General features: G+C 44.3%; 2 protein-coding genes across 4 annotated transcripts in view; one reads left to right on the plus strand and one right to left on the minus strand.

The window, feature by feature from the left end:
* Positions 1–15000, plus strand: part of LOC137980243 (putative serine protease K12H4.7) — a 213620-nt gene that overhangs the window by 158805 nt on the left and 39815 nt on the right. The gene's annotated exons all lie outside the window — the stretch shown is intronic.
* The window catches only part of LOC137980244 (EGF-like repeat and discoidin I-like domain-containing protein 3), a 32193-nt gene continuing 31399 nt past the window's right edge, over positions 14207–15000 (minus strand). For all 3 annotated transcript variants that reach the window (XM_068827642.1, XM_068827643.1, XM_068827641.1), the window contains one exon: positions 14207–15000. This exon is cut by the window's right edge and continues 533 nt beyond it. The gene's annotated coding sequence lies outside the window, so the exon portion shown is untranslated.

Consider the following 15000-nt stretch of genomic DNA (forward strand, 5'->3'; position numbering starts at 1 on the left):
AGCGTGAGCGCTTTGAGCGTAATATTCTTACTTTTATTCCAGATTCTAACGATGTCGAGGTTTTTACACGTAAAGAAATCGAGCGTGCACACGTGCAGTTTTATTCAAGTCTCTTTTCTAATGAACCTATTGATCTTCCTTCACAACAACGTTGTTTAGATTCCGTGGAAAAATTCCTTTCTCCTTCTCAAAGGAGCGAGGGTCTCCTGTCTAGTGAGGAGTTATTGAACTCCGTCAGAAGCCTTAATACCGGAAAGTCACCCGGATCTGATGGGCTGTCGGTGGAATTTTATTTACATTTTTGGGAGTCGTTGGGTCCCCTTTTGCTTTGTGTTGCTAATACATGTTTTGCTGACGGCGAATTATGTCCCTCAATGAAGGGCAGTGTCACCCGCTTGATTTTTAAGAAGCGTGGTGACGTCAAGCATTTAAAGAATTGGCGGCCCATCTCTCTTTTGAATGTAGATTACAAGATAATTTCTAAAGCGATTACTTTGCGCCTCTCTAAAGTCCTTGAGCACATTATTCACCCGGACCAGACCTGTTCTGTTCCAGGCCGAAGCATTTTTTCAAATGTTACCCTTTTGCGCGATGTCCTTGACTACATTCAACGGACTGATGAGTCTGCCATTTTCATAAGTCTTGACCAGGAGAAAGCATTTGATCGAGTCAATCGTTCTTTTCGTCTAAAGCTCCTTCAGGTTTATGGTTTCGGTCCTGATTTTTGTCGATGGATTTCCACCTTTTACAACGGCGCATTCATGCAAATTACTCTGAACGGTTGGCTCATTGATGTTATTTCCCTTGAGCGTGGGGTGCGTCAGGGGGACCCTCTGTCTCCCTTGCTTTATGTTCTTTGCGTGGAGGTCTTGGCCTCCCTTATCCGCAGCTCTCCTGGGATTGAGGGGTTTCTCCTTGCTGGTGCAAGAGGACTGCAGGCGCGTGTTCGCCTGTATGCTGATGACACCACGGCGATCCTCAGAAATCTTCGATCCTTGACCAACCTTTTTGATTGCGTCACCGTTTATGAAAATGGTTCTGGCGCCAAGCTTAATCGTAGTAAAACTGAAGCAATGTGGTTAGGGGCTTGGAGAAGTCGTTCTGATGAGCCACTTGGCCTCACTTGGGTTAAGAAAATGAGGATCCTTGGTGTCATCTTCGGCACTATCCCTACCGAACATTTGAATTGGCAGCCCAGGCTTGAGAAATTGGAGAAATCCCTCAATCTCTGGAAATCTAGGTCCTTGTCCTTGCCTGGCAAGGCTCTTATTATTAATATGCTTGGCTTAAGTAAGCTGGTTTACCTGGCCAGAGTTCTCACTCTGCCAGCCTGGGTCACTGCAAGTGTTAATGCTTTGATTTGGCCCTTCCTATTTGGTTCAAAGATGGAAACGGTCAGCCGTAATACCTTCTTTTTGAAACCGACGGATGGGGGTATTAATGTCATTAGCCTTCCCTTAAAGGCTAATGCCTTAAGACTGGCGGGGATGGCTTATGTTCTCAATTCTCCCTAGGATTCTAGCTTTTTTATGCTTAAATACTTTGTTGGTCGCCGTTTATCTTGTCTGCGTACCGAATGGTTTTCTTTGCGTGATAATTCTGCTCCTAGCGCTGTCTTCCCGACTCCTTTTTACGAGGCTTGTTTGGATACCTTGTCAAGGGTGGGTGACAGCGCTCTAGTTTCTAAGGTTCTCTATAAGAAACTCTTGTCCGTTGAGTCATCCCCGCCAATCCTACATCGACAGTGGTCTCTTGTTATCGGGCCAGGGTTTTCTCTCGATGGTCACTGGTCTCTCGTCCGGGATCCTTTTACAGAGAATTTTAAGAATGATGTTATTTGGTTAATTATCCTTCGTGGCGGCAAGGTGCGCGATTCTCTCTGTAACTGGGGTGTTATCTCTTCTAGTCAGTGCGCCTCTTGTCCCCGACGTGAGACCATTGACCATTGCTTTTTAAACTGCGATAGGGTCAAGAGGGTCTGGTCGCATTTTGCACCTGCCCTCTCCCTGGTGCTTGGTTCCCAGTTTGCTATAAGTCTTTTAACCGTGTTTTTCTTTCGCTGGTCCTCTGTTAGTTCTAAGAGGGCCCGCATTGCACGCCACTTGGTGAAATCCATACTCTACGGCATTTGGATCTTTCGGAATAGGGCCACCTTTCAAAACAGAAGAGAAGACCATCGAGAAATTATCTGTTATGTCCGTAATGATTTAAAACAGAGGGTCTTCCTGGATTCTAAACGCCTTTCTCAATCTCGCTTTCGCGATCTTTGGCTTCTGGACGGTTTTTGTGCCGTGGAGAATGGACTTCCCCGAGTTATAATCTAGTTGTACATTTAAATCGTTGTAGCCTTTTGTTCGTGCGCTGTTCGCGGTGTCCGCTATCAGGGGCTCTCCTTAGGGAATTTGCGCTGTTCATGGACTCTACCGTTAGGGCCCCGTGCTCTGGCGGCTAGCTGCTTACTCCGGCTTTTGTTTTCAATCGGTTTTTCTGTGCTTCCTCTTCTTTAGTGGCGTGTGTTTGTAAATAGCTGGTTTTAGTTTTTATTTGGAATAAAGGCTGTCTTTCACGAAAAAAAATAAAAAATAGCACGTTTGTGGTAGACTAATTGGCTTTTATCTTTTTTTTTTTGTTGGACCCTGTCCTAAGTACCAGCCGGGAGGGAACGGCGTGGGTCCTACCCTAAATTGTTTTTTCGGTATGTCACAGCCTACGCCTGTATCCCCACGGTGGTCTGATATTGTGGAGAATACGGCTGTGCCTTCCTCTGTTTCTGGAGCTGGCCAATCTGATTCGCCATCCCACATGGATATCAGTCCTGGAGGCTCTTATGCTAATAGAGTGACTCTTGGTGCTGTTGATTCTCGTCCAAAAGTTTCCAGTGTAGCTCCGCGTCGCAGGTCTTATCTGTCTTCTTTTGAAAGAGAGCATTTTGATGTTTTGAATGTCATGCCTGATCGTCCTGCTTCTGCATACTTCACACTCCCTGACAGCTCAGTTACGACCAAGCAAATCTTTTATAGCTTAGTGAGAGATGGTTTTCCTCCGACATCAGTCCGTTGCCTTCAGAGATCCCAGAATGGGTCAGTAGTCCTCACCTTTACGAAAGAGGAGATCCGAAACAAATTTCTGCAGCAGTCGTCTTTCTTTGTTGGAAACCAGCCTCATGCAGCTCATCTTGCAGGCAGAGCCTTGTCTTATGTTGTTGTGTACGACGCTCCTTTTGAGTTACCTGACTCGGCTTTGACCTTCCGTCTGTCGAAGTATGGCACTGTTTACTCCCAGCGTCGCTCCTCCGTCCAGGGCTTCCCCCAGGTTCAGAATGGTATCCGTACTCTTCGCATGTGTATCAATGACCCCATCCTGTCGTACCTTCGTTTTGGTAAGTACCTTCTCCGTGTACAGTACGAAGGCCAAGTGAAGACCTGTAGAAGATGCAACGAGCCAGGTCATTTGGCCCAAGAGTGTCGTCAGATGCTCTGCTTTAACTGCGAAGTAATTGGCCATCATGCCCGTGATTGTCCTGCTGGGGTTCGATGCTGTATTTGTAAAGAACCTGGCCACATGGCCATTGACTGCTGCCACTCTTGGTATCGCCGCCCGCTTTCTCATCGTGATGCCGTTGATGCTGAGCCCCCGAGCCAGCCTGCTGCTGACCCTCCTCCCGTGGATGTCCCCCCCACTACTCTAGATGCTGAGAATGCTGATTCAGGTGACGTGGATCTTGATAGCCCCCCACGAGAGAATGCAGAGGAAGATTCGGCAAGGTCTGAGGACGATTCCCTGGAAGCTGAATTTGACCAGCCCTTGGCCTTGGCCATTTCTTCTGAGCCTGCGCTTGACCTTTTAACTTCTCAAGGCCTCATCAAGGATTCCCCTGATGTTCAAGTTCCCGGAGTGCAAGAATTTCCCGTTTCTTCCCTGACCGATACGAGTGTTGAGAGTGACGAGTCTGAGCCTGAGAGTATTGCCACATCTGAACTGATGGATTCCGACGCTGTGCCTGATAATATGTCTCCTGTGTCTGAGCGGCCCTCTCGCCGAAGGAAGAGATCTCGACATGGCTCGTCCCGACGCGCTGCTTTGGGCAAGTCGTCTCGTCTGTCTGTAGTTAGTGAGGATGCGCCCATTTAGTTTAACCTTCTTAAAGTGCGCTACGATTAATGTTAGGGGTTTAAGTCAACGTAAGTTTTCGCTGGTCTCTGATTTCTTTCGTGCTTCACGCCTAGACTTTTGTTTCATTCAAGAAACTATGATTTCGAATGACGCTGTTCTGTGCTCCTTCTCCTCTTCGTGGCCGGGCCCCAGATTCTGGGCCCCTGCTGTCGGGAGGAGAGGGGGGGTAGCTATCTTATGTCCTGATGTTTTTCGTAATAATGTTTCTGTTTGGCAGAAGGATCAAAGTGGGCGCATTCTCAGCTTACTTGTTAAGTTTGACGATTTCAATCTTAATCTAGTTAACCTTTATGTGCCGACGATTCCGGCTGAGAGAAAGATTTTCTTTCAGTCGGTCCCGTCCTTTTTTCTTCCAAACTCCCGGCTCCTGATCGGGGGGGATATGAATTGTTTTGACTCGGCGCTTGACAAATTGGGTAGGTCGGTTTCCCTCGACTCCGGCTTCTCGGACCTAAAATCTCGCCGTAACCTCCGTGACGCTTGGCGTCTTTTGCATCCCCGAGACAGGCAGTTCACCTGGTTCAGCCCAGACCATTCAATTGCCAGCAGACTGGATACCTTTTTGATCCCGCGGCTTCAGTGTAATCAAGTCACTAGGTGGGATATTCTCCCATGCGTTTTCTCAGATCATGACTTTGTTATTTTAGACTATGATATTGCGGCTCTTCCCCTGCGAGGCCCGGGAGTTTGGAAGTTTAACAATTCTCTCCTCGATGACGAATCCTTTTGTTTAGAGATTTCGGATTTAATTCAGCAGTTTCTGGCCTTTCGGCATTGCTTTGCTTCTCAGCGCGATTTTTGGGAGTGTTTAAAGTCTGACATTAAGCTCACTACGATCGCCTTTTCTCGTCGTAAACACTCTTGTCCCAAATGGTTTTTATAACCAATCGCTTAATTGCCCTGAAGAATCGTTTGGCTTCGGGCGATGTTTCTGCTAGTCCTGAAATTCTGACTTCAGAGGTTGCTCTGCGGTCGCTTTTAGATTCCGAGCTCAAGGGTTCTAAGATTCGCATTAGGGTTAAGTGGGCAGAGGAGGGGGAGTCTCCCTCTGGTTTCTTTCTCGGTCTTGAAAATGAGAGACACGAGAAAGGCTCCGTCTTTGATTCTGAGGGGAAAAGAGGTTTTTTCCCTCCCTGACATGATTCAAACTCACGAGCGTTTTTATTCTTCCCTATTTTCTGAAGAGCCAATTGACCCTGTAGCCCAATCCCATTTGTTTGAGCACGTTACCCGCCGGTTAGCGGAAGCTGAGCGCGAATCATGCGAGGGTCTTCTTTCTTTGAACGAGGCGTCCGAGGCCCTTCGCCTCTCTAATAGGAACAAAACGCCCGGTTCTGATGGCTTACCTGTTGAGTTTTATTCTGCGTTCTGGTCCCTCTTGGGGCCCCTTTTAGGTGATATGTTTAATGAGTCTCTCGCCCATCGTGAGCTGTGTGACTCTATGAAATCGAGTGTTACGCGTCTTGTTCATAAGAAAGATGATCGTAGAAATCTAAAAAACTGGCGTCCCATTTCGTTACTGAATGTGGATTATAAGATTTGTTCAAAAGCCCTTTCCCTTCGTTTGAAAAAAGTGTTGGGGTCTATTGTAGACCCCGATCAGACGTGTTCTGTTCCAGGTAGATCTATTTCTTCTAATTTGGCTCTTCTTCGCGATACACTAGATTTTATTGAGAGAACCAGCGAGACAGGTATTCTCGTCTCTTTAGACCAGGAGAACGCCTTCGATCGAGTTAATCGGTCCTTTCTGATGAATCTTTTAGAACACTTCGGTTTTGGGCCCTCCTTCTGTAGCTGGATTTTCACTTTGTATAACGGCGCTTATATGCGTATCCTAGTTAACGATTTCCTTTCCGATCCTGTTCCTTTGCTGCGGGGGGTCAGGCAGGGCGACGCCCTGTCCCCTATGCTTTATGTTCTTTGCGTTGAAGTTTTAGCCTGCCGTATTAGGGACTCTCCCGCGATCGAAGGCTTTCTCTTGCCGGGGGCTGGTGGTGTCCAGTTTTAAGTCGGCCAGTATGCTGACGATACTACAGCCTTTGTCAAAAACGATTCTTCCCTTTTCTCACTTTTTGATGCGATTGCGTTTTACGAGCGTGGCTCTGGTGCGAAGCTTAATTTGTCCAAGACTGAGGCCATGTGGCTTGGTACCTGGAAAGACCGCCTTGACGAGCCACTTGGTCTCACTTGGGTTAGGAAAATGAAGATTTTAGGCGTATTCTTCGGTACTGTTGACGTTGAGCGCGATAATTGGGAACCGCGTTTGTCCAAACTTGACAAAACTCTTTCTAGATGGAAGTCGCGATCCTTGTCCTTTATTGGGAAGGTCCTTATTTTGAACATATTAGCGTTAAGTAAGTTGCTCTATGTGTCGCGCGTTTTAGTACCCCCTAAATGGGTTTATAGTAAACTTAATAGTCTGATATGGCCCTTTTTGTTGCGCGCTCGATTAGAGACTGTAGCTCGTAAATCGCTTATTTGTTCTGTTGATAGTGGAGGTTTGGGTTTAAAGGATTTTTCTTGCCAGGGCCGCGCCTTGCGGCTTGCGGCTTTACTTACTTCCGTGTCCGATTCTAGTTCTAAGGGTTTTTACCTTGCTAAGTATTTTTGTGGCTCTGTGTTAGCTCCTTTGCGGCCGGAGTGGGCCGGGCTGCGTGATAACCTGACTCCATGCGCTGCCCGCCCCACTGCCTTTTATGCGAGTGTCCTTTCTTCCTTTCAGGCCACTGATTTACCTCCTGGGTTTACTTACACGTCTCGCGCCTTTTACAAGGTTTTGCTAGCAAATTTCTGCACCATCCCGATTTTCCCTGCCCTCTGGTCAGGCTTCGTCCCCTCTCGGTTTTCCCTTTCTCGGCATTGGGGTCTGATCCGTGATTCATTTACTGAGAACTACAAAAATGATCTTGCATGGTTGATTACCCTCCGTGCCGTTAAGGTGCGACATTCTCTTCACACCTAGGGCTATATTCGCTCGCCTCGCTGTGCTTTATGCGCCCGTCTAGAGACCATTGATCATTGTTTCTTGGCTTGTCGTAGGGTAAATTGGTCTGGTCTCGTTTTGTCCCTATGCTATCTGCGCTTTTGTCAGCCCCCTTCGTTCCCAATTGCCCCTTCGTGTTTTTTTACCAATTCCCGGTGCCTGTAAGGAAGTGCCTTTGTCTGCTTTTGTACATCATCAAGTCGATTCTGTGCAGTATTTGGAAATTTCGTAATAAGGCTACCTTTCACAATGGTGGAGAGGACTCTAGAGCTATTGCTAAGTTTATTATTGCTGATGTTAAACGTAGGATCCAAGTTGACTTTCATCGCTTTTCTCAGGCTAAGTTTAATTCTATCTGGGTTCATCCAGCTGTATGTTAAGTCTATGCTGATAAGCTTGTATTTTTCTTTTAGCTGTAGCCTCTTCTCTTGAGTAATTTTGTAAATATTGTTTTTATTTGGTTTTTGAATAAAGTTTTACGATATCACTGTCTGCAGTTAGATATAGCTCTTTGGCATTACAAAGCTTTTGCTTTCATGTCCAAATTGAGCACTCTACTGGGATGAGTCATTGCCGCTAGCAATTGCGCGTGCTCACTAGCTCGCTAGTTTGAGCACTCTGGCGTGGCTTAGATGTACCACATGTGTGGGACATTTGGGGTGGCTTTATAAGCTTAACCTCCATCCGAGACATCAGCACTGCACTGATGAGGCCCAGAAGGCCGAAACAGTACTGTCTGCAGTTAGATATAGCTCTTTGGCATTACAAAGCTTTTAGTTTCATGTCCAACTTGAGCACTCCACTGGGATGAGTCAATGCCGCTGGCAATTGCGCATGCTCACTAGCTCGCTAGTTTAAGCACTGTGGCATGGCTTAGATGTACCACATGTGTGGGACATTTGGGGTGGCGCTATAAGCTTAACCTCCATCCCAGACATCAGCACTGATGAGGCCCAGAAGGCCGAAACAGTACTGTCTGCAGTTATATATATACGTAAAACTTGTGGGACCATTTTCTATTGTTAGACATTTCATCACATGGATAAAATTCTATAATTTGTTTTCTTATTTTCTTCTCATTTCCAAACAGCACTTATTCTGTTTCCTGTTCATCGCATCATTCGTATGAACTTGATCCCGTGCATATCTCGATTGGAGACTTCCGTCCTAGTTCTAAGGTACTTTTTATTGTCCCATGTTTTCTGCTGATGATGTTATGAAAAAGCTTGCCCCTGAGCTCAACACCTTTCCTTGAGGCAAGGTCACTCGAACCCCAGACTTTCCACTTTTCAATATTTTTAGTGACTTCAAAGACAACGAACTATTTAAGCTAATGGCTAGCTTGGACTTCAATTTCCACTTTCTCACAAATCTTAGTGTTACAACAGACGCTAATCCTATGCTTGGGTGGCAGTGGTAGTGTGTCCATGTAGTTCAGATAGTTTCTAGAATCGAAGATGGATAAACTGCGCCAGTAAGGAACTGAATTTGAAAAGGACAACTTGCAATGGCAATTTGTGGCTTAGACCTGCAGCATTTTACGTTACGTACGCGTAAATTAATGGCAGACATCAATCTAAACATTTTAAGATGGTACAAGACGATTACGTGTTGGCGAAACGACTGACGGGCGAAAAACACCATAAACCCAATTGACGTACAGTAGCTGGCACCCCCTCCCCAAAGTAAAATGTTCTATCACCCGCCTTTTAAAGATTTCGTAATCAGTCGCTCAGCGCTTCGTTACGCTTTATGATTTTTTGCCATTGGGTTTCTACCGTTGTTGATTGGCTATGGAACCTCGTGTCACTTTCTCAACTAGTTGCTCAAACGTTTTTTCCCCGCACATAGTGCTGGCTGCCCAAATTCGCTTTACGCAGTGATTGGCTCATTTCATTTCCATTGCCTAATGTGATTGGTTTAGCTTGTCCACCCGACTGAAACAAAAAGCTCGTAAACAATGTCAATCATATTCTAATTAAAATTCTTTTGCTCACAGAATGTTCATGTGAAGGAGGTTGCCGCAAATTGCACGGCTCATATCAAGGGTTTGTTACGCATGGAGGGAAAGCGCTGGCAATGTTGTGACGGGCAACAGTAAGTTCAGGTTGCAGGCCATCTAGCTGTGGACAACAGTGAGTGAAAAATCCCGGTAAAAAAAGTCTTTTACGAATGCACTCAAAATTTGAGATCGTCGAAAGCCGACAATTTTATTAATTTATGTGGCAACCAGTCAATAAATGAGGTCGAGTATTCAAGAAAAGCGACGATGGCATGTCAAACGTCGTCGCTTTTTTGCCTTCGTCTGACTGTAGGCCAGTGTAAGTAACTTGACCCACATATTGCAAATGAGCAAAAGCTCGTTTGAATGCAAATGTGCAGTATTGTATTTAAATAATAATAATAATAAGAAGAAGAAGAAGAAAATAGAATATTAAAAATGAAAATCAAAAAATTAAAAAAACAATCAATTTATAAAGTGATCAGATTAAAGATGTGAACACGAGCGATCTATTTGCATGAAATACAATGTCATTCGTTTGAGATTTAATTTCTAAACAGTGAAAGCGATTCTGTAGTTCTCAACTTGGAAAGAGAAAGAGTGTATCTTGTACGAAGAATTTGGTTGGGGAAGTACAAGCTTATGGTGTCCCCGAAGGTTGTGATCGCTGTTTCTTTGTATGGACATTTCGCTTATGTAATTTGGTGTACTGCCGGCAGTAGATTCTTTTCTGTACCAGTACCAATGACTGTTCGATCCGCCGGGGCTGCGGGTTTTTTAAACTTGAAACTTTTATTAATTCATCGTAGGAGGTTGACTTAGGAAGTGTAAGAAGAGTCCTCAAAGCAAATGCATTTGATGTCTCTACTCTTTAAGATAGAACTTTGTTCAGGCCTAGGAATAGTGGGGCTGCGTATTCAAGATGGGGCAGTATGAATAGTATGAATGCCATGTAAAGTTTGAGCATTGTCTCTTGAGGAATAAGTTTGCGAATGCGACGGAGGATTGACACCATTGTATATACTTTACGGCAGAATTCCTTGATATGTACTTGAAAGGAGAGAGAGTTGTCGCTAGTTACTCCAAGAAGTTTGATTTGGCTAGTGTTATCTAGTTCATTTCTGTCGATTGTGAAGGGTACTGGTAGAGTTGCTCTGTTAAAGGAGATTGATTGAGATTTAGTGTAGTTCACAGTGCAAAAGTTCGCACGAAACCAAGTGGTGAGAAGATTAAGGTTGTTTTGTAGGTTCATTTGCAGTGTAGGCGGATTAGTGCTTCAAGAGTATGCTGTTGTGTCATCAGAGTATAGTCGTAGAGAGCCTGAGATGTTCAAGAAATTCTCGTCGTTTAAAAATATATGGAAGAGAAGTGGATCCAGGATAGAACCCTGGGGAACTCTACGTTTTATGATTTTTCTATTCATAAACTATGAGTTAGTCGGCGTACATAAGCCACTGGCCAATCCAAGAAGTCTGAGAGAACGAGATCGCGTGTGGCAGCATAACTGTGGCGGACACAGTGCCCCGCCAAACGGGGAACAATGTCACATCCAGTAACCTCAAGAAGAAAAACTCCTCTACTAAATACACCTTATTCCAAAATAGCCGCCATTTTAGTATTCTTTTGTTTTATTGCAAAGTGGCCCTTCTTGGCCTCGGTTAAATATTCTCTTGAATTTTACGTTTGAAAGCGAGGCCAAAAGGGCTAGTTTACAATGAAACAAAAAGAATACCAAAATGACGGCCATTTTGAAATAAGGTGTATACTGTGCTAAAATCCTTACAGTGTTGGAACTCTTAATATACTTTCAAAGTAATTCTCACTGCCCCCTTTACAATATGCTTGCTGGATTTGACTGGGGCTAGTAAATTAGCCGATTGTAAATGACAGTGGAGGCTGGAGGTGTCCGGCAGTGATACCACACACCGGTGGCTCAGTTGATTGAGCATCGTGCTGTCATGCGGGAGGTCGCGGGTTCGAACCTGGGCCGGATTGACACTGAGGATCTTAAAATAACTGAGGAGAAAGTGCTGCCTTTGTCATTTCATCTGCAAATGGTTAGACTTTCAAGTCTTCTTGGATCAGAATTGTATACCGTAGGTCTTGTTTCACATAGACCTTCTATTTTCATAAGTTCCCAGTGGGACGTTAAAGAACCCGCACACTATTCAGTAAGAGTACGGGATATAGTCCTTGATGTTCTGGCTGTCCTGTTCTCTCCAGAAGAAGTGGCCATCTTGGGAACAATGTCTCTAAAAAGGCTTACGGTTTATGAGACCACCTAAGCAGAAACAGCCATAAGTCAAAAAGGGACTTTGCCGAGTGCTGGAATATGTAGATGTAGATGTGTCTTGGGCCCGGCCTTTTACACACACACTACTAAGGCTATTCCCACGAGTGTTTTTTCTTTATTTTTTATTTTTATTTTTGCAGTTTTGTAAATCTGCTCATTGTGTTCGTGCAAATACGGCCGTTACCAAGATCTCAATATTAGAACACAGATGGTTTAAATTCGCTATTTTCATGCACTACCCACTAGGTGAGGAAGGCGAATTTACACCACAGCATTAGAGTTTAGTTGGGATGAAGAGCGTGGTGGTAATGGCGGCTGGTCACGCCGAAGTGAGCTTTCCGATTTCTAAGCGATATGCTTATCTACTTGCAACTTATTTCCTTGCCTTCAGTCTCACGGCGAACCTTATCAAGATTGAGATTTCTTATTTCGAGACTACGGTTTCTGCACCTCATCTTCGCTGGCTAAATTCAGATAGCAGATAACATCACACCAAAGATCTTGAAACTGTCTACACCAGCGCTTGCTGTCCCACTCACCAATCTCCTAAATCATTGCATAGGAACCTCTAGGTGGCCAAATGAGTGGAAATTGAGCAATGTCACACCAGTTTTCAAAAAAAGGTGATGCTAGTGACGAACTATAGACCTATTAGCATCCTCTCGGCACTACCAAAAATAATGGAGAAAGTCATGTTCGATCAACTGTATGATGCTTTTCAACCTGTCTTCTCCCCTAACATGTCTGGGTTCCTGCGTGGTCACTCATGTTGTACTGCTCTTGTTAAATGATTGATGACTGTAATATATAAGTATTTGGGTGCGGCTTTACCAATGATGCCTTGGTAATAAAGTGGTTAAAACCCGCCATCTTGTGTGTTATGCTAAATGCTAGTTTACTACATTTTGGCGACGAAGACGGGATTGGATTAGCCAACAATCATCAGAGCAAGATCTCCGGACAACACTGTGTGTGTTGTAGCTTACAAAAGGACCAGAACTGGTGCAAGTGGACTTTCCGGACGCGTGGGCGAGTTCATCGCCGAGCGTGAAACATTCTTATGTGGAAAGGATGGAAATGTTGTTCACGGCCAATAACATCATAGAAACAACAGGAGAGGGCAGCACGCAAGCCAATCGTGTGGTGGCCGAGAGGAAACGTGCAATATTCCTCACAGAGGTGAGAGCGGAGGTATATTCAACTCTAAGTAATTTATTCAGTTGGCACCTGTGAAGCCCAAAGATACCCCGTTCACTGAGATTGTAAGTGCTTTGGAGAAACATTACAATCCAAAACAGAAAATCAAATCAAATCATTATGTGCTGGCCTTGAAGAAGTTTGCCATTCATTTTAATTATGGTGAGTTCTTGGATAGAGCTCTACGTGACCGATTAGTTTGCGGACTCAGCAACCCGAAGATACAAAATAAATTGCTGAACACAGAGGATTCGACGTTCGAGAAGGCTTGTAGGATTGCCTAAGCTATGGAGATGACTGAGAGAAACACCCAGGAGTTCCGGGTACACCTTACGAGAGGGGAGGGTTCGCAAGTGAACCAGTTGACAACAAAGATTAAGAACATTGAACAATGAACAATGTTTTAGGTGTGGGGGTAAACATTCAGGTCAGTCATGTAAATTAAAGTCTGCAAAATGTTATCGGTGTTCTAAGATTGGTAATTTAGCATCTGTTTGTCGAAACAAAAATGAAACCAAGAAAAGGGCAGTGCACAATTTGTACAGATCTGAATCAGGTAGCGAGGATGAATAAGTCCTCTATTCCCTGTACTCACTTGACACAAACAGCCCCAATTCCCAAGGTTACTCGGTAGACATGATTATCAATGGGAAATCTTGTAAAATAGTGGTAGATACTGCTGCAGACTATTCCATAATGCCACACAGTTTATATCAAGAGACGTTTGCAGACATACCCTTAACAGCATCAAAGGTAGTGCTTTGGACATACACAGGTGAAAGGCTTGATGTGTCAGGTGAAATGCAGTGTGATGTTGTTTATAAGAACAAACACTATTCTCTACCAGTAGTAGTAGTTAATTATAGCAGAAAGCCTACTCTACTTGGCAAAAATTGGCTGAGTCAAATCAAATTGGCATGGGGTGAGATTTTTAGTGTCCCTAGTGAAAACAAGACCAGTTCCGAGGGTCAACTACAAGCTCTTCTGTCAAAATATAATGATTTGTTCAGCGACAGCTATGCAAGTATGACGGGGCTTGAGGCACATGAAAGGGGATGTAAAGCCAATTTTTGTAGAAGCCCGTCGAGTTCTTATGCATTGAAGAAACAAGTAGAAAAAGAGCTTTATTTACCCTCTGTTTTTTTTTTTAGAGTAGCTTGGTGTAGCTAATATCTCCGAGCATTTACCCTCCCAACCATGATACATCACAGAAGACAGACCACAACACCGGGAACTACATGCCCTACTCTTTACGACAAGTGTGCGGGTTCTTTCACGTCCCACAGGAATATGAACATTGAAGGGTTGTGAGACGAGACCTCCGGCTTATCGTCCTTATCCGAGAAGACTAGAGAGTCTAACCATTTGCAGATGTAATTACAAAGGCAGCACTTTCTCTTCAGTTATTTAAAGACCCTGAGTGTTGGTCCGGCCGGAGTTGAACTCACGACCTCCCGCGTGACAGCCCGGTGCTCAACCAACTGAGCCACCGGTGCGCGGTTCAGTAAAGGAAGCACCAGCCCCTCGGAACGTAAGTGAATCAAGGTCGTTCCTAGGCATGGTCCAATATTATCATTCTTTCATGCCAGGTCTAGCCACAACATTAGCACCGTTGCATAAGCTTTTGCAAAAGAATGTTCTGTGGGATTGGACAAAGGAATGTCAAACAGCTTTCGAGGGCTGTAAGGAAGGTCTTACTAGTGATTCACTATTAGTTCACTATGACTTGAATAGGGAGTTACGGCTGGCCTGTGATGCATCAAGTTATGGCCTAGGAGCTGTTCTAAGTCATGTCATGGATGACGGGCTAGTTGTTTGTGTAATTATTGCCAATCGTAAATTGTTTTCATTGTTTGGGCTTGATGAGTATATATTTACAACTAAGTATTATCTAGTTTATTATAGTTAGATAACAATTGATTATAATTTCATGTATGTAACTCCTACTTAATTTTGATATTATTGTTATTATGTGTTTACTTTTATTTTTTAGTTCTGCTTTTGTCATGCGTTTTATACATGAGCCTCTGGCTCAGATACTGAGGGGAACCTCAATCCCACGCTGACTTGATTGATTGATTGATTGATTGATTGACAGCATGGACCGTATTCATAAATGGCGGCCTAGTAATTATTCTTTCGTCTTTATGCTAATCATCCTCACTAGCTAGCCTCGTTAGCACGGACAAAATTCAAGAGAACTTTTGCCACAAAGTGAGGCTAGTGAGGATGACTAGCGTAAAGACAAAAGAATAATTTCTTGGCCGCCATTTATGAATACGGTCTATAGGGTCCTCACAGGTGTGGAAAAATCTACATGCTAAATTTTGCTAAGAGAAGCCACTGAGGAAA

The sequence above is a fragment of the Montipora foliosa genome, chromosome 12 (genome assembly GCF_036669935.1).
Source record: "Montipora foliosa isolate CH-2021 chromosome 12, ASM3666993v2, whole genome shotgun sequence".
NCBI lineage: Eukaryota > Metazoa > Cnidaria > Anthozoa > Scleractinia > Acroporidae > Montipora > Montipora foliosa.